Raw genomic sequence first — 25,128 nt, forward strand, 5'->3', positions numbered from 1 at the left:
GTAATAAAAATAAATAAATAAATAAAACCGCGGAGAACTCAGCCGCAGCCGGGGGAGGAAAGGACCGGACTGCGAGAGGGCTGGGAGGCAAGATTGAAAACCGCTGAGGGAGAGACAGAGCCCGAGCGAGCGGGAGAGACAGAGCCCGAGCAAGCGGGAGAGCGAGGGAGACCGAGCGAGCGGGAGAGACAGAGTCCGAGCGAGGGGGGAACGGGACCGAGCGAGGGAGACTGAGCGAGATTTCCGCCCAGCGGCTTACAGCAGCTTTCCGCAAAGGACCAAGAGCTGGAACTGTCCGCCGCCAACTGGTTGTCCCCAGCGCCCGGTTGCCCCTGTCGGGAAAGGGAACAAGGAATTCAATCAGCTGTTCTCGCGCTTCAGAATAAACCGAAAGCCAGCAGTCGTTGCCCGAGGGCAAAGCTTACCCCTCCCGCCAGAGGAAGAAACGCGGGAAGCCGCCAGTTAGGCGGGGAAGAAGACAAGCGCGGGAAACCGCCATTCTCGGAGGCGGGGAAGAAGACAAGCGCGGGAAACCGCCATTCTCGGAGGCGGGGAAGAAGATAAGCGCGGGAAACTGCCATTTAAAAAAAAAAAGTTAAAGAAAAATTCGTTGTTGTTTCTCAGAAAGATTGTGAAGATGCCTAAGCGTGGTAACATCAACGATTTCGATTCCGATGTGGAAGATTGGGCCACGTATGTAGAACGCATCGAGATATATTGTAAGGCCAATAAAATAGCAAATGATGATAAAGCTCTAACCTTACTAAACTCAATGGGTGCGAAGACATATGGGCTATTGAAGCATCTTCTATCACCAGCTAAACCGGCGGATCAGACTTTCGCTAATATTGTTGCTGTCCTGAAGGATCATTTGAACCCCACACCGCTGATGTTAGCGGAACGATTCAAATTTTATGCGAGAACGCAACTGAAAGAGGAAAGCAACGCGGAGTACTTGGTTGAACTGCGTAGACTAGCGAAATACTGTCAGTTTGGGGAAAATCTGACAGAGGCATTGAGAGACAAGTTCGTGTGCGGGTTGTCGAAGGAAGGAACACAAAAGCGACTGCTCGAAGAGAACGATCTTACACTTGATAAGGCTGTCCTTATTGCAGCATCGCACGAAGCCGCAGCGAGAGGCACTGCGGAAATGCAGCTGAAGGCAGCGGTACTCAGCGTGGATCAAATGACTTCGGGTACAACGAAATGTTATCGTTGTGGGAAGACAACACACGACCAGAACCAATGCTGGTTTAACAACCAGGAATGTAGAAAATGTGGCAAGCTTGGTCACATAGCTAAAGTATGCCGGTCAGGAAAGAAGACCAGCAACAAAAAAAAGTCACCGCCGGAAAAGTACAGCAAGGTACACAAGGTGGCTGAGAAGAGTTTGGATGAACAGAATTCGGATTCAGACTCCAACAGCAAGGAACTGGGTAGTCTGAGAATTCACAATATGAGTAAGGAAGCTGACCGACAAACTATCTGGGTCACACTGCAGATAGCAGGAGTCCATGTGAAAATGGACTTGGACACCGGAGCGGCGTTGACGGTCATGAATAAACAAGATTACAAAAAGTTATTCAAACATATTCCCCTACGGGACACGAAGATAGTATTGCAGACATACACGGGGCAAAAAGTATACCCCATCGGAAAGATAAAAGTCAAGTGATACACAAGGGCAAAGAACACCAAGGAATGGAATTATATGTACTACCTGAGGGAGGTCCACCACTTCTGGGACGGGAGTGGATCAGGAAAATAAATATGGACTGGCACTCCCTAAAAGCAATAACGGTAGATTCCGGAAAGAAAAATGTCAAACCTGCACGATTGTCCAGAATACTGGATGAGGGCATATGCAACGGTGACAGGGACAAAGCAGAGAGTGAGAACTCGGTGAAGACAATCAGCTCAGACTCTGGAACTGATGATGGTAAGACCAGCCCATGTGCAAAAGACAAGCCTAAAATGGACTACTTGCAGACTAATGATGGAAAAACAAAGGAGTGCATAAATGCTTCAGAAGAGAGCAAAGTATCAGAACAGATTTCCACCGAACAACAACAACACAGGTTGACAGAGAATTCTGAGTCTGTCCAGTCTTCAGACATGCACATTTCTGAGGAACACCGGGCTCGAACTCAACTCCATTTCAAACTACAACAGCAATTAGAACAAATGATTCGCCGTCTTGAGCAAGAGATGAATGCAACGAAAAAGTTCTTTGACACAGAGTGGGAGAATCTGGAAAGACAACAGAAGCAGCTGATGGAGAAAATGGAGCAGGAGCACACAAACCGTCTGCGCGAGGAGGCCAAACGAATCAAAGCTGATTCGGTTTCTGAAGGTGCGTGCTCTAATCTGCTGGAGCAAGATGTTCAGCAACTGAAGGCGCTTGTTAGCAGGTTGCAGGCAGAAAAGGCTGATTTGGTTGCCATGAATTCTGAGCTCCTACTGAAGTTGGGTGCAGCATCATAAGAACATAAGAACATAAGAAATAGGAGCAGGAGTAGGCCAATTGGCCCCTCGAGCCTGCTCCGCCATTCAATAAGATCATGGCTGATCTGATCCTAACCGCCAATCCACTATGACAGGACTATCTCCTGAATCTAACAGCATTAGACACACGAAAACAGGAGCAGGATCAGTCTACACGGCCCCTGGGCCCGCTCCGCTACCCACAGGGCCATGACCGATCCGAACCTAGACTCATGTCCAAATTCCTGCCCGCTCCCCGTAACCCTTAATTCCCTTTTCTACTAGGAAACTGTCTATTTCTGTTTTAAATTTATGTAATGATGTAGCTTCGACAGCTTTTTGGGGCAGCATATTCCATGGACCTACCACCCTCTGAGTGAAGTAGTTCCTCCTCATCTCAGTTTTGAAAGAGCAGCCCCTTATTCTAAGACTATGCCCCCTAGTTCTAGTTTCACCCATCATCTGGAACATCCTCCCTGCATCCACCCGATCCAACCCCTTCATAATCTTATATGTTTCAATAAGATCGCCTCTCATTCTTCTGAACTCCAATGAGTAGAGTCCCAATCTACTCAACCTCTCCTCATATGTCCATCCCCTCATCCCCGGGATTAATCGAGTGAACCTTCTTTGTACTGACTCGAGAGCAAGTATGTCCTTTCTTAAGTATGGACACCAAAACTGTATGCAGTATTCCAGGTGCGGTCTCACCAATACCTTGTACAACTGAAGCAATACCTCCCTATTTTTATATTCTATCCCCCTAGCAATGAAAGCCAACATTCCATTGGCCTTCTTAATCACTTGCTGCACCTGCATACTAACCTTTTGAGTTTCGTGCACCAGGACCCCCAGATCCCTTTGTACTTCAGTACTTTCAAGTTTCTTGCCATTAAGATAATAACTTGCTCTACGATTTTTCCTGCCAAAGTGCATAACCTCACACTTTCCAGTATTGTATTCCATCTGCCAAATCTCTGCCCACTTACTTAGCCTGTCTATGTCCCCTTGCAGGTTTTTTATGTCCTCCTCACTCACTACTTTCCCTCCCATCTTAGTATCATCTGCAAACTTTGATGTGTTACACTCGGTCCCCTCCTCCAAATCGTTAATATAGATTGTAAAGAGTTGGGGACCCAGCACTGACCCCTGCAGAACACCACTGGTTACTGATTGCCAGTCTGAATATGAACTATTTATCCCAACTCTCTGCCTTCTGTTAGATAGCCAATCCTCTATCCATGCCAGAATATTACCCCCAATCCCGTGATTTTTTATCTTAAGCAATAATCTTCTGTGTGGCACCTTGTCAAATGCCTTTTGGAAGTCTAAATACACTACGTCCACTGGTTCACCTTTATCCACCCTATATGTTACTTCCTCAAAGAACTCCAGCAAATTTGTCAAACATGACTTCCCCTTCATAAAACCATGCTGACTTTGTCTTATTAAATTATGATTATCCAAATGTCCTGTTACTGTCTCCTTAATAATGGACTCCAAAATTTTACCTACCACAGATGTTAGGCTAACTGGTCTATAGTTTCCAGCCTTCTGTCTACTGCCCTTTTTAAATAAGGGTGTTACATTAGCAGTTTTCCAGTCTGCCGGGACCTTTGCTGAGTCCAGGGAGTTTTGGAAGATTATTACCAATGCATCCACAATCCCTACCGCCACTTCCCTCAAAACCCTGGGATGTAAGCCATCAGGTCCAGGTGATTTATCCGCCTTGAGTCCCATTATTTTACCAAGTACTACTTCCTTAGTGATTTTAATCGTATTTAGCTCCTCCCCCCCTATAGCCCCCTGCTTGTCAAGTGTTGGGATATTCTTGGTGTCCTCTACTGTAAAGACTGATACAAAATATTCATTCAGTGTTTTTGCAATCTCCATATTTCCCACCATTAATTTCCCGGTCTCATCCTCTAAGGGACCAACATTTACTTTAGCCACCCTTTTTCTTTTTATATAACTATAAAAACTCTTACTATCTGTCTTTATATTTTTTGCTAATTTACTTTCATAATCTATCTTCCCTTTCTTAATCAATCTTTTTGTTATTTTTTGCTGTCTTTTAAAGTTTTCCCAATCCTCTATCCTCCCACTAGATTTGGCTACCTTATATACCCTTGTTTTTAGTCGAATACTATCCTTAATTTCTTTACTTAGCCACGGATGGCTGTCTTTTCTTTTACACCCTTTTTTTCTCAGTGGAATATACTTTTTTTGGAATTTGTAAAATAACTCCTTAAATGTACACCACTGATCATGTATCGTCTTATCCTTTAACCTATTTTCCCAATCCACTTTACTCAATTCCGCTCTCATACCTTCATAGTCTCCTTTATTCAAGCTTAGCACGCTTGTTTGAGATACAGCCTCCTCACCCTCTAACTGAATATGGAATTCAACCATGTTATGGTCACTCATTCCAAGGGGATCCTTTACTAGGACATTTTTAATTAATCCTGTCTCGTTACACAGGACCAGATCTAAGGTTGCTTGCCCCCTGGTTGGTTCAGTTACATACTGCTCAAGAAACCCATCCCTAATACACTCAATGAACTCATCCTCAAGGCAACAGAAAATGCTGGAAAAACTCAGCAGGTCAGGCAACATCCGTGGAGAGAAATTTGAGTTGACGTTTCGGGTTTGACCCTTCTTCAAAACTGGAGAGAAAAGGAACTAGATCGAAGGCAGGGCTGCGATCGGACAAAAGAATAAAAGAACCAAAAGAAGTAAAAGAGATTAGAAGCTAGACGAGATGGTAATAGGCTGGGATTAGGCTACCGTGGTGGACACTGCCCTCGACCGTGTCAGTTCTATCTCCCGCACCTCTGCCCTCACCCCTGCCCCTCCCTCCCGGAACCACGATAGGGTTCCCCTTGTCCTCACCTTTCACCCCACCAGCCTCCACATTCAACGGATCATCCTCCGGCATTTCCGCTACCTCCAAAGTGATCCCACCACCAAACGTATCTTCCCCTCCCCTCCCCTTTCAGCATTCCGCAGGGACCGCCCTCTCCGAGACACCCTAGTCCACTCCTCTATCACCCCAAACAGCCCTTCCCCTTCGCCTGGCACCTTCCCGTGCAAGCGGAGGAGGTGTAACACCTGCCCCTATACCTCCCCCCTCCCCACTGTCCAGGGCCCCAAACACCCCTTCCAGGTGAAACAGCGATTTACTTGTACTTCTCGCAATCTAGTATACTGTATTCGCTGCTCACGATGCGGTCTCCTCTACATTGGGGAGACCAAACGCAGATTGGGTGACCGCTTTGCGGAACACCTCCGTTCAGTCCGTAAGGGTGACCCCGAGCTTCCGGTCGCCTGTCATTTCAATTCACCGCTCCATTCCCACTCGGACCTCACCGTCCTTGGCCTCTTGTACTGTTCCACGGAAGCTCAACGTAAACTCAAGGAACAGCACCTCATCTTCCGATTAGGCACTCTGCAGCCTTCCGGTCTCAATATCGAGTTCAACAATTTCAGATCATAACCTCGGCCCCTATTTCATTTTTACTTATATTTTTCCACTCCTTTCCTCCCCCACCCTTTCCTTTTGTTTCTCTCTCACACCTGGCAGCTATCTTTTGCCCTGCCAGTACACTTTACACCTAATCCCAGCCTATTACCATCTCGTCTAGCTTCTAATCTCTTTTACTTCTTTTGGTTCTTTTATTCTTTTGTCCGATCGCAGCCCTGCCTTCGATCTAGTTCCTTTTCTCTCCAGTTTTGAAGAAGGGTCAAACCCGAAACGTCAACTCAAATTTCTCTCCACGGATGTTGCCTGACCTGCTGAGTTTTTCCAGCATTTTCTGTTGTTATTTCGGATTTCCAACATCTGCAGTATTTTGCTATCATCCTCAAGGCAGCCCTGCCCAATTTGATTCGTCCAATTTATATGATAGTTAAAATCCCCCATAATTATAGATGTTCCCTTATTACAAGCCTCAACTATTTCCTGATTGATACTCCGTCCAACCGAGTTGCGACTGTTCGGAGGCCTATATACTACACCCACTAGTGTTTTTTTCCCCTTATTATTCCTTATCTCCACCCAAACTGTTTCATTATCCTGATCCTTTGACCCAATATCATTTCTCTGTATTACAGTGATTCCTTCCTTTATTAACATAGCCACCCCACCTCCCCTTCCTTCCTGCCTGTCCTTCCTGATTGTTAAATAACCTGGTATGTTTAATTCCCAGGCATTGTCACCCTGCAGCCATGTTTCTGTAATGGCCACAAGATCATACCCATATGTAGCTATTTGTGCCTTTAACTCGTCTATTTTGTTACGAATGCTACGTGCATTCAGATAGAGAACTTTCAAATATGTTTTGTGACACTTAGTTCCTGCTATTGCCCTTTTTATTACTTTACCTTTTACTCCACACCTTCTACCCCTTCCTGACACGCTCTGGTTTTTAATTTCCCCACTGCTACCTAAGTCTTTGACCTTCTCTGTTCACCGGACGATTCATTTGTTGAAATTCGAATGGTGGAGGCTGCGGATGATGGCGAATTAAAAGCACCGAAGGAGCCCCAGTGCAAGGTTACAAACAGCCCTGCAGCCTATACGTCAAAAACACATGACGACGATACTGGGAAACATCTGATGTCAGAAGAGTTAACGGTCAGCCAACTCCTTCATATGCTGAGGGACAAGACTCTGAAATGGGAAAAACTTGAACACGAGCTTCAATCTTCAAAGGGAAGGGGTTCGGAGCTCTCAAAAGTTATTGAAATAGCTGAGGTTGCAACACAGACTGAGAAGATTGCAACAGAGCAGCCCTTGGATGCCAAGAGTACGCTAACTCATGGCAATGTAGAACAACAGAATGCTGAAACAGCTGCTCCAGTAGAGGGATTGAATAGTCCGATCAATCAATCTCCGAATGAATCGAAGTATTGAAATCACAAATGATGTCATTAGTAAAAGACTTGCAGGAAGCCCAGAAAAAGCTGGATGAAGCTGAACGCATGAAGAAGTCTCTTCAGGAGAGATGTCTGGATTTGGAACAAAAGCTGGCTAACGTCCAGCTGGGCATGGAGGAAATAGAGGACCCTCTCGCTGGCCTAGCTCAGGACGACACCGATTATTACCACTACCTGGACAACACCGAATATTACCACGACCTGTTCTGCACAGCTTGTGGGGAAGTCTTCCAAAGTAAAAAAACCATGAAGAATCACGAAAAGTCTAAGAAACACCGGGAGATGGTGGCGCTGATACAGCAACAGGAGGAAGAGGAGGAGGAACTGTGCATGCAGCTGGGAGTGGAGCCCAGAGAGTCTCCAAGAAGCAGAAAAGGAAAAGACGAAGCAGAAGATGATGACCCATCTGAACCATTATCACCTCTACCAGGTCACGCACGTGGTCCCTCCGAACTGAGTCAAATCAGTTTGGAAGTAGGAAAACTTCCCAAGGTACTCGAGCCTTTAGAAGTCAGCAAGGCTGGTTCTGAAGTTACGGAAGTTCAAGCTGTTAAGTCTAGTGAAGGACTATTGGATGAGTCACCTCAGCAACGTGAAACTACTACACCACTGAGGCGTTATCCCGACCGAGTCAGGAAGCGCAGGAGGCGCCTCCGCAGAGACTGAATCTGTGAACTGTTTCCCGCAGAGACTACATCTGTGAACTGTTTTTACATGAAGTTGAATATATGTTATGATGTTATGTTTAATGGGGAATAGGTATATTGTAAGCTAAAAAGGGAGGATTGTAGTGTATGTAACCGTCCACCTTTAAGAGAACTATTTTAGGGGTTGCACTACTTTATCTTGGCTGCTGTATACTGTAATACCGGCGGTGACCACACCGGTATATAAGTGCTGTGTAATGATTTATTGGGCAGTTCCGCCCTGACCTTCGAATAGTAAAGTCCTGTTAAAGTTTACTCTTGTGGTCTGTGTAGTAATTCGCAATATAACACACAGACTTTACACTTTGTACCTTTGAATTCGATCTCATATTGATGTGCCCCTAGGAAAAGGGACCATCTCTGGAGCCTCTGCGCTGTCATCACCGAAACACCCTTCTTAGGGTTAAAAATGGAAACCAACGGCTGGTGGTCTGTCAGCAGCATAAACCTTTGGCCTTGCAGGTAATGATTAAATTTTTTTACTCCCCACACGAGGCTGAGAGCCTCCCTATCTATCTGAGCATAGTTGCGCTCAGCGGAGGTCAATGATCTGGATGCGAACGCGACTGGTCTTTCCAAGCCATTTGGCAACTTATGTGATAGCACTGCCCCAATACCATATGGAGAAGCATCACAAGCTAAATGAATAGGCAGCGTTGGGTTAAAGTGAGCCAACACTTCCTTAGAGGTGATCAATGCCTTGCTTTTGTGAAAAGCCCGCTTACAGTCCTTGCTCCACTTCCATGGCACTCCCTTTTGTAAAAGAGCATTCAGCGGGTGTAGCACCGTGGATAAATTTGGCAGAAACTTATGGTAATAGTTAATCAACCCTAGGAACGACCTCAACTGGGATACATTTTCCGGAGCGGGAGCCTTCACAACAGCTTCGATCTTGTCAGGTGACTTGTGAAGCCCCTCCTGGTCAATGACGTGACCACAGTACAAGATTCGCTTCTGAAAGAACTCACATTTCTGGCGATTAACTCGAAGTCCATACTCTTTCAATCTGGTGAGCACCTGTTCCAAATTAGCAAGGTGTTCCTCATCATCATCTCCTGTAATAAGAATGTCGTCCAGATGGCATTGTGTGCCAGGAATTCCCTGTAATACCTGCTCCATGGCCCTTTGCCAAATCGCTGGAGCCGATGCCACTCCAAAAACCAGTCTATTATACCGATATAAGCCCTTATGCGTGTTGATCGTGAGATACTGGCGTGACGCTTCATCAACTTCCATCTGTAAGTACGCCTGCGCCAGGTCTATCTTGATGAAGTGTTTCCCGCCAGACAACGAAGCGAAGATATCCTCAATCCGCGGAAGCGGATATTGCACCGTGTGAAGAACTGGATTAACAGTGATCTTGAAATCGCCACAGGTGCGAATCTACCCTGGTTCCCCCGGCTTGTTGCTCAATGAACGCTTCATGACGGGAACAATGGGCATGGCCCATTTGCTCCAGTCCACCTTTGACAGTACTCCTGAACATTCTAGCCCTTCCAGCTCAGCTTCCACAGCAGGTCGTATCGCATAAGGTACCGGTCTGGCTTTGAAAAATTTCGGGTTTGCATGTTCTTCAACCTTGATGTTTGCCGTAATTCCTTTCAGTGTTCCCAGTCCCTGTTGGAACACCTCCTTAGCATCGTCCAATATTCTGGACAGTCGTTTAGGTTTGACATCGTCCTTTTTACCGGAATCTACAGTTAGTGCTTTTAAGGAATGCCAGTCCATATTTATTCTCCTGATCCATTCCCGTCCCAGTAGTGGTGGACCTCCCTCAGGTAACACATACAAGTCCATTCCTTTGCTTTCTTTACCCTTGTGGACCACCTTTACTTTTATCTTTCCGATGGGGTACACTCTTTGCCCTGTGTATGTTTTTAATACAATCTCCGTATCCCTTAGGGGAATGTGTGAGAATAACCTTTTGTAATCTTGCTTATTCATGACCGTCAATGCCGATCCCGTGTCCAATTCCATCTTCACTTGGACTCCTGCTATCTGGAGTGTAACCTGTTAAGTCTGTGTGTTCTAGTTGTATTTAAGATTAATTACTGACACAGACTACAAGAATAACGTTTCAACAGGTCTTTACTAGTTGGAGGTCAGGGCTATACTAACAGCAATATCACTACACAGTACTTATATACCGGTGGTCACCACCGGTATTACGTATACAGCAGCCAGAGAAAGTAGTACATCTCTTAAGGTGGAACAGGCTTAAGTTCTCTTAAGGTGGAACAGGTTACATACACCACAATCCTCCCTTTTTAGCTTAACAGTCATATCCCCATTTAACATAACATAATAACATATATACATATATAACTTCAGGTATAAACAGTTCAAAGGTTCAGTCTCTCAGGAGGCCTTCTGATTCGGGTTGGATAATGCCTTTCAGTGGTCTCTGATTCTTGTTGCTGAGGTGACTCCTCTAGTTGGTTTCCTATGTATTGGACGTCATCATCAGGTACATTCCCTGCCGAGGTAGATGCTTCAGGCTCATTAACGTCTTCCACAGTTGTCTCTGTCGCAACCATGGGTTCGACCCTTGCTCTCGATTCTACCAGTTGATCTGCATGACGCCTTATCACATTGTTACCAATATCTACTGAGTACATCACAGGTCCTTGTCTGGCCCGAATTGTTCCGGACTGCCATTTTTCATTTCCATAGTCCCTTGCCAACACTGGTTGTCCTACATTGAAACTTCGAGTGGTCTTGTTATTAATATGCCGGAACTGTTTGTTTTCCACTTCCCTCCGCACATTTGGTTTTAACAAGTCCAACCTGGACCGCAACCTCCTGTTATAAAACATCATGGCGGGGCTTTGGTTAGTTACTGCATGAGTGGCGTTTCAATATGCCATTAGGAAATTGTCCACCTTGTGTTGTAGCGGAATCTGATCATCGTTCATGGCCTTTATTGCTTTTTTGAATGTTTGGACAAATCTCTCGGCCAACCCGTTTGTCGCCGGATGATATGGGGCAGAGGTATAATGTTTCACCCCATTCTTCTTTAAGAATTTTTGGAATTCTTCCGACACGAACTGTGGTCCGTTGTCCAAACATATCTGTTCTGGCAATCCGTTCCTTGCGAATATTGTTCTTAACACCGCAATTGTCTTTTCTGAAGTAGTGGTATTCATCCTGATCACTTCTGGCCATTTGGAATGTGCGTCCACCGCAATTAGGAACATGGAGTCCATGAATGGACCAGCAAAGTCAATATGTACGCGTTGCCATGGGGCTGAAGGCCATTGCCATGGGTGTAGTGGTGCGATCGGAGGTGCATTTTGCACTTTTTGGCACCCAGCGCAGCTTTTCGTCAACTCCTCTATCTGTTGGTCAATACCCGGCCACCATACATAAGCCCTAGCAAGACTTTTCATCTTAACTCCCCCCAGATGACCTTCATGCAGTTCCTTTAGAACTCTTTCCCTTAACTTGGGAGGAATAATCACTCTTGTCCCGTACATCAAAGTACCATGGCAGACGGACAGCTGGTCTCGCCTTGCCGAGAATGCCGGTAACAGAGGATCACCATGTGTTGGCCATCCCTTCACTGTCACCTCGTAGACTCGGGACAGTGTCGGGTCGTTCCTGGTTTCTCTTTCAATACTTGCATTGGTGACTGGTAAACACTCGATGATGGTCGAATGAAATAACTCAACAGGGTCAACTTTCGTCGTCTCTTCTTCTTCAGGTAGTGGCAGGCATGACAGCCCATCAGCATTGCCATGCTGCTTTGTACCTTTGAATTCTATTTGATATTGATGTGCCCCTAGGAAAAGGGACCATCTCTGGAGTCTCTGTGCTGTCATCACCGAAACACCCTTCTTAGGGTTAAAAATGGATACCAACAGCTGATGGTCTGTCAGAAGTGTGAAATTTTGGCCCTGCAGGTAATGATTAAACTTCTTCACTCCCCATACAAGGCTGAGAGCCTCCCTATCGATCTGCGCATAGTTGCGCTCAGCAGAGGTCAATGATCTGGATGCAAACGCGACTGGCCTTTCCGTGCCATTTGGCAACTTGTGTGAGAGTACTGCCCCAATACCATATGGAGAAGCATCACAAGCCAACCGAATAGGCAGTGTCGGGTTGAAGTGAGCCAACACTTCCTCTGAGGTGATCAATTCTTTGCTTTTGCGAAATGCCTTCTTACAGTTTTCGCTCCATTCCCATGGTACCCCCTTCTGTAAAAGAGCGTTCAGCAGGTGCAGTACCGTGGATAGATTCGGTAGAAACTTACGGTAATAGTTAATCAATCCTAGAAACGACCTCAACTGAGAGACATTATCCGGAGCGGGAGCCTTTACAACTGCCTCTATCTTGTCAGGAGACTTATGAAGCCCCTCCCGGTCAATGACATGACCACAGTACGAGATCCGCTTCTGAAAGAACTCACATTTCTGCCGATTAACTCGAAGTCCATACTCTTTCAGTCTGTTGAGCACCAGTTCCAAGTTTGCGAGGTGTTCTTCATCACCATCTCCTGTAATCAGAATATCGTCCAGGTAACATTGTGTGCCTGGAATTCCCTGTAATACCTGCTCCATGGCCCTCTGCCAAATTGCTGGAGCCGATGCCACTCCAAAAACCAGCCTATTATACCGGTACAAACCTCTATGCGTGTTGATCGTGAGGTACTGGCGTGACTCTTCTTCAACCTCCATCTGCAAGTACGCCTGCGCCAGGTCTATCTTGGTGAAGTGTTTCCCGCCAGACAACGAAGCAAAAATATCCTCAATCCGCGGAAGCGGATACTGCACCGTGTGAAGCACCGGATTAACGGTGATCTTGAAGTCTCCACAGATGCGAACCTTCCCTGGTTCTCCTGGCTTGTTGCTCGAAGGACGTTTCATAACGGGAACAATGGGCGTAGCCCACTCACTCCAATCTACCTTAGACAGTACACCTGAATGTTCTAGCGCTTCCAGTTCCGCTTCTACAGCAGGTCGTATTGCATAGGATACCGGTCTGGCTTTGAAAAATTTTGGGTGTGCATGTTCATCAATCTTGATGTTTGCCGTAATTCCTCTCAGTGTTCCCAGTCCCTGCTGGAACACCTCTTTAGCATCATCCAATATTCTGGACAATCGTTTAGGTTTGACATCTGTTTCCCCGGAATCTACCGTTAGTGCCTTTAAGGAGTGCCAGTCCATATTCATTTTCCTAATCCACTCCCGTCCCAGTAGTGGTGGACCTCCTTCAGGTAGCACATATAAGTCCATTACTTGGCTTTCTTTGCCCTTGTGGACCACTTTTACCTCTATCTTTCCGATGGGGTACACTCTTTGCCCCGTGTATGTTTTCAATATAATCTCCGTATCCCGTAGGGGAATATGTTGGAATAACCTTTTGTAATCTTTCTTATTCATGACCGTCAATGCCGATCCAGTGTCCAATTCCATCTTTACTTGGACTCCTGCTATCTGAAGAGTGACCCAAATTGTCTGGAGATCTGCATCCTTACCAACGTTGTGTACTCTTAAGCTACCCAGTTCATTACTGCTGGCGTCTGAATCTGACTTCTGTTCGTTCGAACTGTTCTTTGTCACCTTGTGTACCTTTATGTATTTTCCTTGCGGTGACTTTTTGTTGCTGGTCTTCTTTCCTGACCGGCATACTTTAGCTATGTGGCCAAGCCTGCCACACGTTCTGCATTCTTGGTTTTTAAACCAACACTGGTTCTGATCGTGCGTTGTCTTTCCACAACGATAACATTTTACAGTACTCAAAACCAATTGATTTGTACTGAATTCCGGTGACCGTAGCTGCATTACTGCCATGCCTCTCGCTGCGGCTTCGTGTGATGCTGCCATAGTGACCGCTTTCTCAAGCGTCAGCTCATTCTCCTCGAGCAGTCGCTTTTGTGTATCTTCTTTTAATAATCCACACACAAATTTATCTCTTAGCGCATCTGTTAGTCCCGTTCCAAACTGACAGTACTTTGCTAGCTTACGCAATTCCATTAAATATTCAGCATTGCTTTCATCTTTCAGCTGCTTTCTGCTGTAAAATTTAAATCGTTCCGCTAGCATCAGCGGCGTGGGGTTTAGATGATTTCTCAGGACAGTAACAATCTCCTCGAACGTCTTCTCCGCCGGTTCATCTGGTGATAAAAGGTGTTTCAATTGCCCGTATGTCTTCGCACCCATTAAGTTTAACAAAGTTAGTGCTTTCTCATCATCTGGGATTTTATTTGCTTTACAATAATTTTGTATGTGTTCTACATACGTGGCCCAATCTTCGATGTCGCTATCAAAGTTATTAATGTTCCCATGTTTAGGCATCGTTGCAATTTTTTTTATTTTTTTTAAATTTTTCTTTTTAGTGATTTCCCTTTTTCCAAGATGGCGGCTTCCTGTTCTTGTCTTCGTCCTCCGCCTACAAAATGGCGGTTTCCCGCGCTTGGCAGTCTTTCCCACGCTCGCCTTCTTCACCCGCTGGCTGCAATGGCGTTTGGCGTGCCGCTGCTGCTCCCCTTTCCCAGCGGTTAGTAACTCCCCCGACGCTGTCTCCGCTTCACCGCGGCTCCCTTGGGCATTCGCGCTTCCCCGATGTCGCGCCTCACAGCCCTTCTTGCAGCCCGGTTATTAGCACCGGCTGCGTTCGCCTTCACCGCAGCTCTCACGCCTTCAGTCGCCCCAGACACTGCGCCTTTTTGGCCCGAATGCGGCCCGGCCCTTATCTCCAGTCGCGATCGATCTCACCGCCCTTATTCCTCCGTCTTCCCTCCCCATCTGTACAGCCAACGCGGCCGACTTTCTGCTCACGTCGCTGACCGGCTTACCCACCACCGAGGTAGAAGGAAGATAGCTGACTGCCGCTGATGGAGGCTTCGAGTTCAGGATATCTTCTGCACTCCGGGTTCTCGATGCCTGCCGCGCGACGTGTCTTCCAGCAGGGTGATTAGGGTGGATGCCTCTCTTCGACGCCCGTTCTGTGGACGAAGCCGCCGTGGATATAAACTGCCGCAGGGTAAGAATCGGACTCGTCGCCACTGTTAAGTCTGTGTGTTCTAGTTGTATTTAAGATTAATTACTGACACAGACTACAAGAATAACGTTTCAACAGGTCTTTACTAGTTGGAGGTCAGGGCTATACTAACAGCAATATCACTACACAGTACTTATATACCGGTGGTCACCACCGGTATTACGTATACAGCAGCCAGAGAAAGTAGTACATCTCTTAAGGTGGAACAGGCTTAAGTTCTCTTAAGGTGGAACAGGTTACATACACCACATAACCCAAATAGTTTGGTGGTCTGCTGTGTTACCCACATTATGTATTCTTAGACAACCCAGTTCCTTACTGCTGGAGTCTGAATCCGTCTTCTGTTCATCCGAACTGTTCTCTGTCACCTTGTGTACTTTTTTGTACTTCTTCTGTGGTGACTTTTTGTTGCTGGTCTTCTTTCCTGACCGGCATACTTTCGCTATGTGACCGAGTCTGCCACATTTTCTGCATTCTTTATCTTTGAACCAGCACTGGTTCTGATCGTGCGTTGTCCTTCCGCAACGATAACACTTTACTGCACCCAATGCCATTTGATTGGTGCTGAGTTCCGATGGCCTTAGCTGCATTTCCGCGGTGCCTCGTGCTGCCGCCTCGTGCGATGCTGCAATGGTGACAGCTTTATCTAGCGTAAGGTCCTTTTCCTCTAGCAGTCGCTTCTGAGTTCCTTCTTTTAATAGTCCACACACGAACTTATCTCTCAGAGCATCTGCTAGTCCTGTACCAAACTGACAGTACTTTGATAGCTTGCACAGTTCAATTAAGAATTCAGTGTTGCTTTCCTCTTTCAGCTGCGTTCTTCTGTAAAATTTAAATCGTTCCGCTATCAGCAGCGGCGTGGGGTTTAAATGCTTTTGCAGGATAGTAACAATATTCGCGAAAGTCTTATCCGCCGGTTTATCTGGTGTTACAAGGTGCCTTAATAACCCGTACGTCTTCGCACCCATCGAGTTTAATAGGGTTAGTGCTTTCTTTTCAGCCGTTATCTCATTTGCTGTACAATAAACTTCAATACATAGAAACATAGAGATAGGAACAGGAGTAGGCCATTCGGCCCTTCGAGCCTGCTCCGCCATTCAATGAGATCATGGCTGATCTTCGTCTGAGATCTTAGCTGATCTTACCAGTTCAGTACCCCGTCCCCGCCTTTTCTCCGTAACCCTTAATCCCCTTAGCCTTCAGAAATATATCCAATTCTCTCTTGAAAATATTTATTGAATTAGCCTTCACAGCCCTCTGTGGCAGGGAATTCCACAGGCTCACCACTCTTTGAGTGAAGAAATTCTTCCTCATCTCTGTTTTAAATGATTTGCCCGCTATTTTTAGACTGTGGCCCCTGGTTCTGTGCTCCCCGGCCATTGGAAACATTCTCTCTGAATTCAGCCTGTCCAGGCCTGCCATAATTTTATATGTTTCGATGAGATCCCCTCTCAATCTTCTAAACTCCAGTGAGTACAAGCCCAAACTATTTAATCTCTCTTCGTAGGTCATTCCCGCCATTCCAGGTATCAGCCTGGTGAATTGCCGTTGCACTCTTTCCATGGCAAGAACATCCTTCCGCAGATGGGGCGACCAAAACTGTACACAATACTCCAGATGCGGTCTCACCAGCACCTTGTACAGCTGTAGTAAGGTATCCCTATTCCTATACTCGAACCCCCTTGATATGAAGGCCAACATACCATTTGCCTTCTTAATCGCCTGTTGCACCTGCATGCTCTCCTTCAGTGACTGGTGCACAAGAACACCCAGGTCCCTCTGCACTTCCCCATCTCCCAATCTATTGCCATTTAGATAATAATCTACCCTCCTGTTTTTACCCCCAAAGTGGATAACCTCGCATTTATCCACATTATAGTGCATCTGCCACGTATCCGCCCATTCCCCCAACCTGTCCAAATCGCACTGTAGCCTCCTGACATCCTCATCAGAGCCCACCCCTCCTCCTAGTTTAGTGTCGTCAGCGAATTTGGAAATATTGCATCCAATTCCCTGATCCAGATCATTTATATATATTGTGAACAGCTGGGGTCCCAGGACAGATCCTTGCGGCACCCCGCTGGTCACTGCCTGCCACTCCGAAAACGAGCCGTTTATTCCAACTCTCTGTTTTCTATCCGCCAGCCAGTTCTCTATCCACGTTAATACTTTGCCCCCAATCCCATGAGCCTTAATTTTGCATGATAATCTTTTGTGTGGAACCTTATCGAAGGCTTTCTGGAAGTCAAGGTACACCACATCCACTGGCTCTCCCCCATCTATTTTACCAGTTACTTCCTCAAAAAATTCCAGCAGATTAGTCAAACACGATTTACCCTTTGTAAATCCATGTTGACTCTGTCCGATCCTTTCCCCATTTGTCAAGTGCTCCGCTATTTTATCCTTAATAATGGACTCTAGCATTTTGCCCACAACCGATGTAAGGCTTACTGGTCTATAATTCCCTGCTTTCTCTCTACCCCCCTTTTTAAATATTGGGGTAACATTAGCTACCCTCCAATCCACGGGTACTGTTCCCGAGTCAATGGAGTTCCGGAAGATGATCCTTAGAGCATCTGCTATCTCCAGGGCCACCTCCTTAAGTACCCTAGGATGTAGTTTATCAGGCCCCGGGGATTTGTCGGCCTTCAGTCCCCTCAACTTACCCAACACCATATCCCTAGAGATACTAATTTCTGTCAGCTCCTCCCTCTCATTAGTCCCTATGTTTGCCGATATTCCTGGGAGGTTATTTGTGTCCTCCTTTGTGAATACAGAACCAAAGTATGAGTTTAATTGGTCTGCCATTTCCTTATTCTCCATTATATATTCTCCCGAATCGGACTGCAAGGGACCGACTTGGGATTTTACCAGTCTTTTCCTCCTGATATACCGATAAAAGCTTTTGCAGTCTGTCTTTATGCTTGCTGCAAGTTTACTTTCGTATTCTATTTTCCCCTTCCTGATTAATCCCTTTGTCCTCTTTTGCTGTATCCTGTACTGCCCCCAATCTTCCGGTCTGGTGCTTTTTTTTGCCAGTTGATATGCCCTTTTTTTTGATTTTATGCTGTCCCTAATTTCCCTCGTTATCCACGGTTGAGTCACCTTTTTAGGTTTATTTTTATGCCAAACCGGTATAAACATGTTCTGGAATTCTTCCATTCTATCTTTGAATGCTTGCCATTGTCTATCCACTGTCAATCCCCCCAGAAACACCACCCAATCAATCTTACCCAATTCCCGTCTCATACCCTCGTAATTCCCTTTATTTAAGTTCTGGACCTTAGTCTCTGATTCAATTTCCTCACTCTCCATCTCGACTGAGAGCTCGATCATATTATGATCGCTCTGACCCAAGGGGCCTCGTACAAGAAGATTGCTGATAAGTCCCTTCTCATTGCACAATACCCAGTCTAAAATGGCCTGATCTCGAGTCGGCTCCTCGACATATTGGTCCAGATAACCGTCCCGAAAACATTCCAGGAATTCCTCCTCCTCAGAATTTTTACTAATTTGGGTAGTCCAATCAATATGTAAATTAAAGTCACCCATGATGACAGCTGTGCTCTTATCGCACGCTTCTCTAATTTCCCTTATTATGCCTTCCCTCACCTCCATATTACTATTTGGAGGCCTATATATCACACCCACTAACGTTTTCCTCCCCTTGCTATTTCTCATTTCTACCCATACAGATTCCGTTTCATCCGAGTTAATATCCTTCCTTTCCATTGCATTAATCCCCTCCTTTACCAGCAATGCTACCCCACCTCCCCTACCTTTTTGCCGATCCTTCCTAAATATTGTATATCCCTGGATGTTAAGTTCCCAGCCTTGCCCACCCTGCAGCCACGTTTCTGTAATCCCAATCAAATCATACTTGTTTACCTCTATTTCCACAACTAATTCATCCACCTTGTTCCTAATGCTTCTAGCATTAAGATACAAAGCCTTCAGGCTTGCTTTTTTCACACTCTCATTATGAATTAGTTTGGCCCTTTGTGTTTCTCTCCTTTGCTTATTGCTTCTCACCTTTCTACCATCTATTTCTGACTTCATATGACTTCCCTCTTTTCCACTACCTAGGTTCCCATCCCCCTGCCAAATTAGTTTAAATCCTCCCGAACCGCCCTAGAAAATATTACCCCGAGGACATCGGCTCCCTCACAGTTCAGGTGTAGACCGTCCCCTTGGTACAGGTCACTCCTCCCCAAGAACTGGTTCCAATGCCTCAAGAATTTAAATCCCTCTCCCTTGCACCACTGCTCAAGCCACGTATTTAGCTTATCTATCTTACTCTCTCTAAACTTATTAGCTCGTGGCACTGGTAGCAATCCAGAGATTACTACCTTTGAGGTCCTACTTTTCAATTTAGCTCCTAACTCCCTAAATTCAGCTTGTAGGACCTCCTCCCTCTTTTTACCTACATCGTTGGTACCTACATGTACCACGACAACTGACTGATCCCCCTCCCCCTTCAGAATGCTCTGCACCCGCTCCGAGACATCCTTGACCCTTGCACCAGGGAGGCAACATACCATCTTGGAGTCTCGGTCTCGGCCACAGAAACTCCTATCTATCCCCCTTACAATTGAATCCCCTATCACTATAGCCCTATCCCTCTTTTTCCCGCCCTTCTATGCAGCAGAGCCAGTCATGGTGCCCTGAACCTGGCTGCTGGTGCCTTCCCCTGATAAGTCATCTCCCCCAACAGTACCCAAAACGGTAAACCTGTTTTGGAGGGAGATGACCGCAGGTGACTCCTGCACTACCTTCCTGCCTTTACCCTGCCTTTTGGTCACCCATTTACTGTCTGAGCTAGCCTTTACCTGCGGTGTGACCAACTCACTGAATGTGCTATCCACAACATCCTCAGCATCGCGTATGCTCCAGAGTGAGTCCATTCGCAGCTCCAGCGCCGCCATGCGGTCCGCTAGGAGCTGCAGCTGGACACACTTCCTGCACACATAGTTGTCAGGGACAGTGTCCCTGATTTCCCACATGGCACAGGAGGAGCATGACACGGGTCCGAGCTGCCCTTCCATGACTTAACCCTTACAATACCCTTTTATTTACTACGATTTAGCTTAATTATTGAATTCTACTTAGAATAAGTTTGTGAAAGTACTCACCAACCAGTCACCTACCTGTTTTCTGGTGTTGTATTTTCACTGCCGCCTCCTGTCCTGGAACCTTTTCCACCTAGGTTAGGCTCCTGAAATAAAATAAATTGAACCTACCTTTTCAACTTCCCCTAACCCCTAAAAGGTTAGAGGAGGTGGAAGGGTGGGAGACACTACACTGTAGTGTTTCAGGTTTAGCAACAGCTCCACCTATATAAGAGTTACTGGCCTCCTGCTCTCCCGACTGCACCAGCTGTGAAAGAAAAAGCCCGCGAAAGGTGAGCTTTTAAACTCACCAGTTACTGGCCTCCTGCTCTCCCGACTGCCCCAGCAGTTACTGGCCTCCTGCTCTCCCGACTGCACCAGCCTCTCTCCGGTTTTTATACCGGTCTCACCACACTGCTCCCGACTGGTCTCGGGCCTCGCTGGTCGCCGGGTTTTCTCCCGAGCTCCTCCTCGCTGCTCCCGCTGGTCCCGACTGGTCTCGGGCCTCGCCTCTCTCCGGTTTTTATACCGGTCTCACCACACTGCTCCCGACTGGTCTCGGGCCTCGCTGGTCGCCGGGTTTTCTCCCGAGCTCCTCCTCGCTGCTCCCGCTGGTCCCGACTGGTCTCGGGCCTCGCCTCTCTCCGGTTTTTATACCGGTCTCACCACACTGCTCCCGACTGGTCTCGGGCCTCGCTGGTCGCCGGGTTTTCTCCCGAGCTCCTCCTCGCTGCTCCCGCTGGTCCCGACTGGTCTCGGGCCTCGCCTCTCTCCGGTTTTTATACCGGTCTCACCACACTGCTCCCGACTGGTCTCGGGCCTCGCTGGTCGCCGGGTTTTCTCCCGAGCTCCTCTTCGCTGCTCCCGCTGGTCCCGACTGGTCTCGGGCCTCGCCTCTCTCCGGTTTTTATACCGGTCTCACCACACTGCTCCCGACTGGTCTCGGGCCTCGCCGGTCGCCGGGTTTTCTCCCGAGCTCCTCCTCGCTGCTCCCGCTGGTCCCGACTGGTCTCGGGCCTCGCCTCTCTCCGGTTTTTATACCGGTCTCACCACACTGCTCCCGACTGGTCTCGGGCCTCGCTGGTCGCTGGGTTTTCTCCCGAGCTCCTCCTCGCTGCTCCCGCTGGTCCCGACTGGTCTCGGGCCTCGCCTCTCTCCGGTTTTTATACCGGTCTCACCACACTGCTCCCGACTGGTCTCGGGCCTCGCTGGTCGCCGGGTTTTCTCCCGAGCTCCTCCTCGCTGCTCCCGCTGGTCCCGACTGGCCCAATCTTCGACATCGCTATCAAAAGCAGTGATGTTACCATTTTTAGGCATCCTTGTAAGTTTCTTTAAGTATTTTATTTTATTTTATTATTTTTTTTTCCAAAATGGCGGCTTCCCGCGCTTGGCGGCTTTTCCCGCGCTTGTCTTCTTCCTGCGCTGACTAAAATGGCGGCTTCCCGTGCTTGGCTTCTTCCCCCGCTGGCTACAATGGCGATTACAGCGTTGTTGCCGTTCTCGCCTCCCAGCGGTCCTTAATTTCCCCCGACGCTGCTGCTTTTACTCCCCGCTGTCCTCGTGGGTATTAGTGCTTCCTTTCTTGCTGCACATCTATTCCGATTGCAGCCCGGCCCTTTACACCGGCTGCGGTCGAGTTCTCCGCCCTTTTTCCTCCGGTCTCGCCCCCCTTCTCCACTGACAACGCGGCCGACTTTCTGCCCGTGTCGCTAGATCGGCTTACCCACTGCCATGGAAGAAGGATGATCACTGCCTGTCGCTGATGGTGGACTTCGTGGTCAGCAATTCCAACCCGGGTTCTCGATGCCTCCCGTGCGAATGCGGTGCTCAGCAGGATGATGAGGGCGGATGCCTCTTCTCGACGCCCGTTCTGGGGACGAAGCTGCCTTGGATGCAATTGCCGCTGGGTAAGATCGACTCATCGCCACTGTTGAGTCTGTGTGTTCCAGATATACTTATTTTAAATAACTGGACACAGACAACAGGAAAAACTTAAACAGGTCTTTACTACTTGAAGGTCAGGGCTGAACTGCTTTACAAATTACTACACAGAGCTTATATACCGGTGTGGTCACCACCGGTACTACAATATACAGTAGCAAGAGAAAGTAGTCCATCTTCTTAAGGTAGTTCTCTTAAGGTGGTACAGGTTACATACACCACACAGGTAAGTTTAGATTTTTGCTGTTGTACTGGTTTCTTTACATTTTATTTGAGTAGTGGCTTGGTGTAATACATTTAAAAGTTGTTAAAGTGTGAAGGGAGTGCAGGGAGTGTTGTTGGACGTTTGCAAGGCTTTGGCTCTTAAAGGAAGGCCTCTGAGAACAACACTTGGTCCCAGTCCTGGGGGTTTTAGTTGCAGTCTGCCTTTGGCTGCAGCATGACATGGAGATGGAGCAGAGGCAATAAAGGGGACAAGCTGCTCTCAGAGTGAGGAGGAGGAGGAAGAGGAGGAGGAGGAAGAAGTGGAAGAGAATGAGGAGGAAGAGGAAGAAGCAGAGGAGGAAGAGGAAGAAGCAGAAGAGGAAGAAGCAGAAGAGGAGGAATCAGAAGGCAACCTAGACAGCCACTTTCTGGCCGGGATATCCAGGATCGGATCATCCACCTGCGGTACCATTGAACACAATCCCACAACTTACCTTCCCTCTGTTACTGGCCATCACAGCGTCCTCTTAGCCACAATGCTGAAATAAAAGCCAACACAAAGCAAACGTTATCCAACTTTATCCATATATTGTGGGAAAGTGTGAGGTTATCCACTTTGGAAGGAAGAATGAAAAAGCAAATTATTATTTAAATGGAGTGAGACTACAAAATGCTGCGGTACAAAGGGATCTGGGGGTCCTAGTAGATGAAACACAAAAAGTTAGCATGCAGGTACAGCAAGTAATTAGGAAGGCTGATGGAATGTTGGCCTTTATTGCAAGGGGTATGGAGTATAAAAGTAGGGAAGTTTGGATGCAACTTTACAGGGCGCTGGTGAGACCGCACATGGAGTACTGCATACAGTTTTGGTCTCCATATTTAAATAAGAATATACTTGCATTGGAGGCAGTGCAGAGAAGGTTCACTAGGTTGATTAAGGGGTTGACGTATGTTCTTATGTACTTATATTACATCAAAAAAAAATCAACTAATCACCCTTTTGCATTCCCTTAGTGATTGTCTTGCATGTGCCTTTGCCTATCCTAGAGCTCTTACGCAGTGCTACCCCAATGGCTGCAGCATGGCTGGTGGAAGGCTACTGACTTTCAATGGGGGACACTGCAGATGGCCTTATAGGACGACCTCGAGGAGCTGGTTGCTGGGTGTGAGAAATCGAGTGACAGTGTTTCTTGTTTTTCTTCACTCTCCTCTCCCTCTTCATGGTCAACCACTGGCTGAGCAGGCTGGATTTCTTGGGTGTCTGAAATGAGGGAGGCACAAGGGTATGGTTGTGGTGAGGAGAGGGGGTAAAACAAGAGGTGCATGCTTACACCATGTACAGCTTGTAAATCAGAAGATATTGTGGGATATGGGGGAAGTGAGATGTGAGAAGGAGGCTAACGTATGAAGATACCAGCATCTTGTATTCTTTCAGCCATGCCCCTGGCAAGAATGGCCAGCACCGTCTCCTCCAAGGGGGTGAGGTGAAGCTAGGAATGCGAGGTGTGCCTTGTGTTTGGTAGAGATTATTGGTAGGTGAGTGATGGGGGGAGTCATGCAATTAGAAGTGTGTGAGTCTAGTGGTGCAGTTGGTAGGAGATGGCTTTTGAAGATGCATTCAATGACCTTGACAACTTGCCTGAGGTCATGAAACTTCTTAGGACACAGGAGCCAGGTTCTGGGGTGACACTGCTGGCAGTGACAGCCTCAATGATCTGGTCTCACTTCCTTCTTTCTGGAAGGCCTCCTGGCCCCCTATGGTAGAGGACCTCCTTTACAGTATTCACCCCTTACACAAAGCTGGAGTGCTGCGTCCGAGACACTGGGTGCCCTTTCCCTGGCCTGCTGAGCCATTTGGGTTAGTTTGACATTTTTGATCAGCAGATTTACCAGGATACTTGGGGGGGAAAATTCGGTAAGTTAGCCCTTCCCGTTAATGTGGTGACAGCGGCGGACCTGCGGGAGAATCGGCGGAGCGGCGGTGATAAAAAGCGCGGCAGAGACCAGGTAGGCCTCAGAGCTTACTAATCTCCAATCTCCGAACTCAGAGGGAGGGAGAGAAGTAAAAAGTAATCGGAGTGTGACATCACCAGAAAGCAGGTAAGTGATTGGTTGGTGAGTATTTCTCTCTTTTAAACCTTAACTCTGTGGTTTATAGTTTCTAAAGTCTCTGTGGTGTAGCGGGGACTGTTGGTAAACCAGGGCCCTTAAATATACCATTTAACTGTAGTGTAATTGGTGGGATTGATTTGATTTAATTTAATTTCAATTAATTAAAGGGTAAGTCATGACAGGAGAGCCCGGCCCCGTGGTATGCTCCTCCTGCGCTATGTGGGAACTCAGGGACAATTCCTGTGTCCCTGACAACTATGTGTGCAGGAAGTGTGTCCACTGGAATTGCGGTGCTGGAGCTGCGATCGGATACATACTGGACCATTCGCGATGCTGAGGATGTCGTGGATAACACGTTTAAGCAGTTGGTCACACCGCAGGCAAAGGTTGGACAGGCAGAAAGGGAAGGGGTGACCAACAGACAGAGTACTAGGCGCAGGCAGTCCCCTGTGGACATCCCCCTCTCAAACAGATACACCACTTTGAGTACTGTTGGGGCAGATGGCTTATCAGAGGAAGGCAGCAGCAGCCAACTTCCTGGCACCAGGGGTGGCTCTGCTGCACAGGACAGGAGGAAAAAGAAGGGTAGAGCTATAGTAATAGGGGATTCTATTGTAAGAGGAATAGAT

The sequence above is a fragment of the Somniosus microcephalus genome, chromosome 10, assembly GCF_052327205.1.
Source record: "Somniosus microcephalus isolate GS21.2 chromosome 10, FLI_Smic_1.0, whole genome shotgun sequence".
Taxonomy (NCBI): Eukaryota; Metazoa; Chordata; class Chondrichthyes; order Squaliformes; family Somniosidae; genus Somniosus; species Somniosus microcephalus.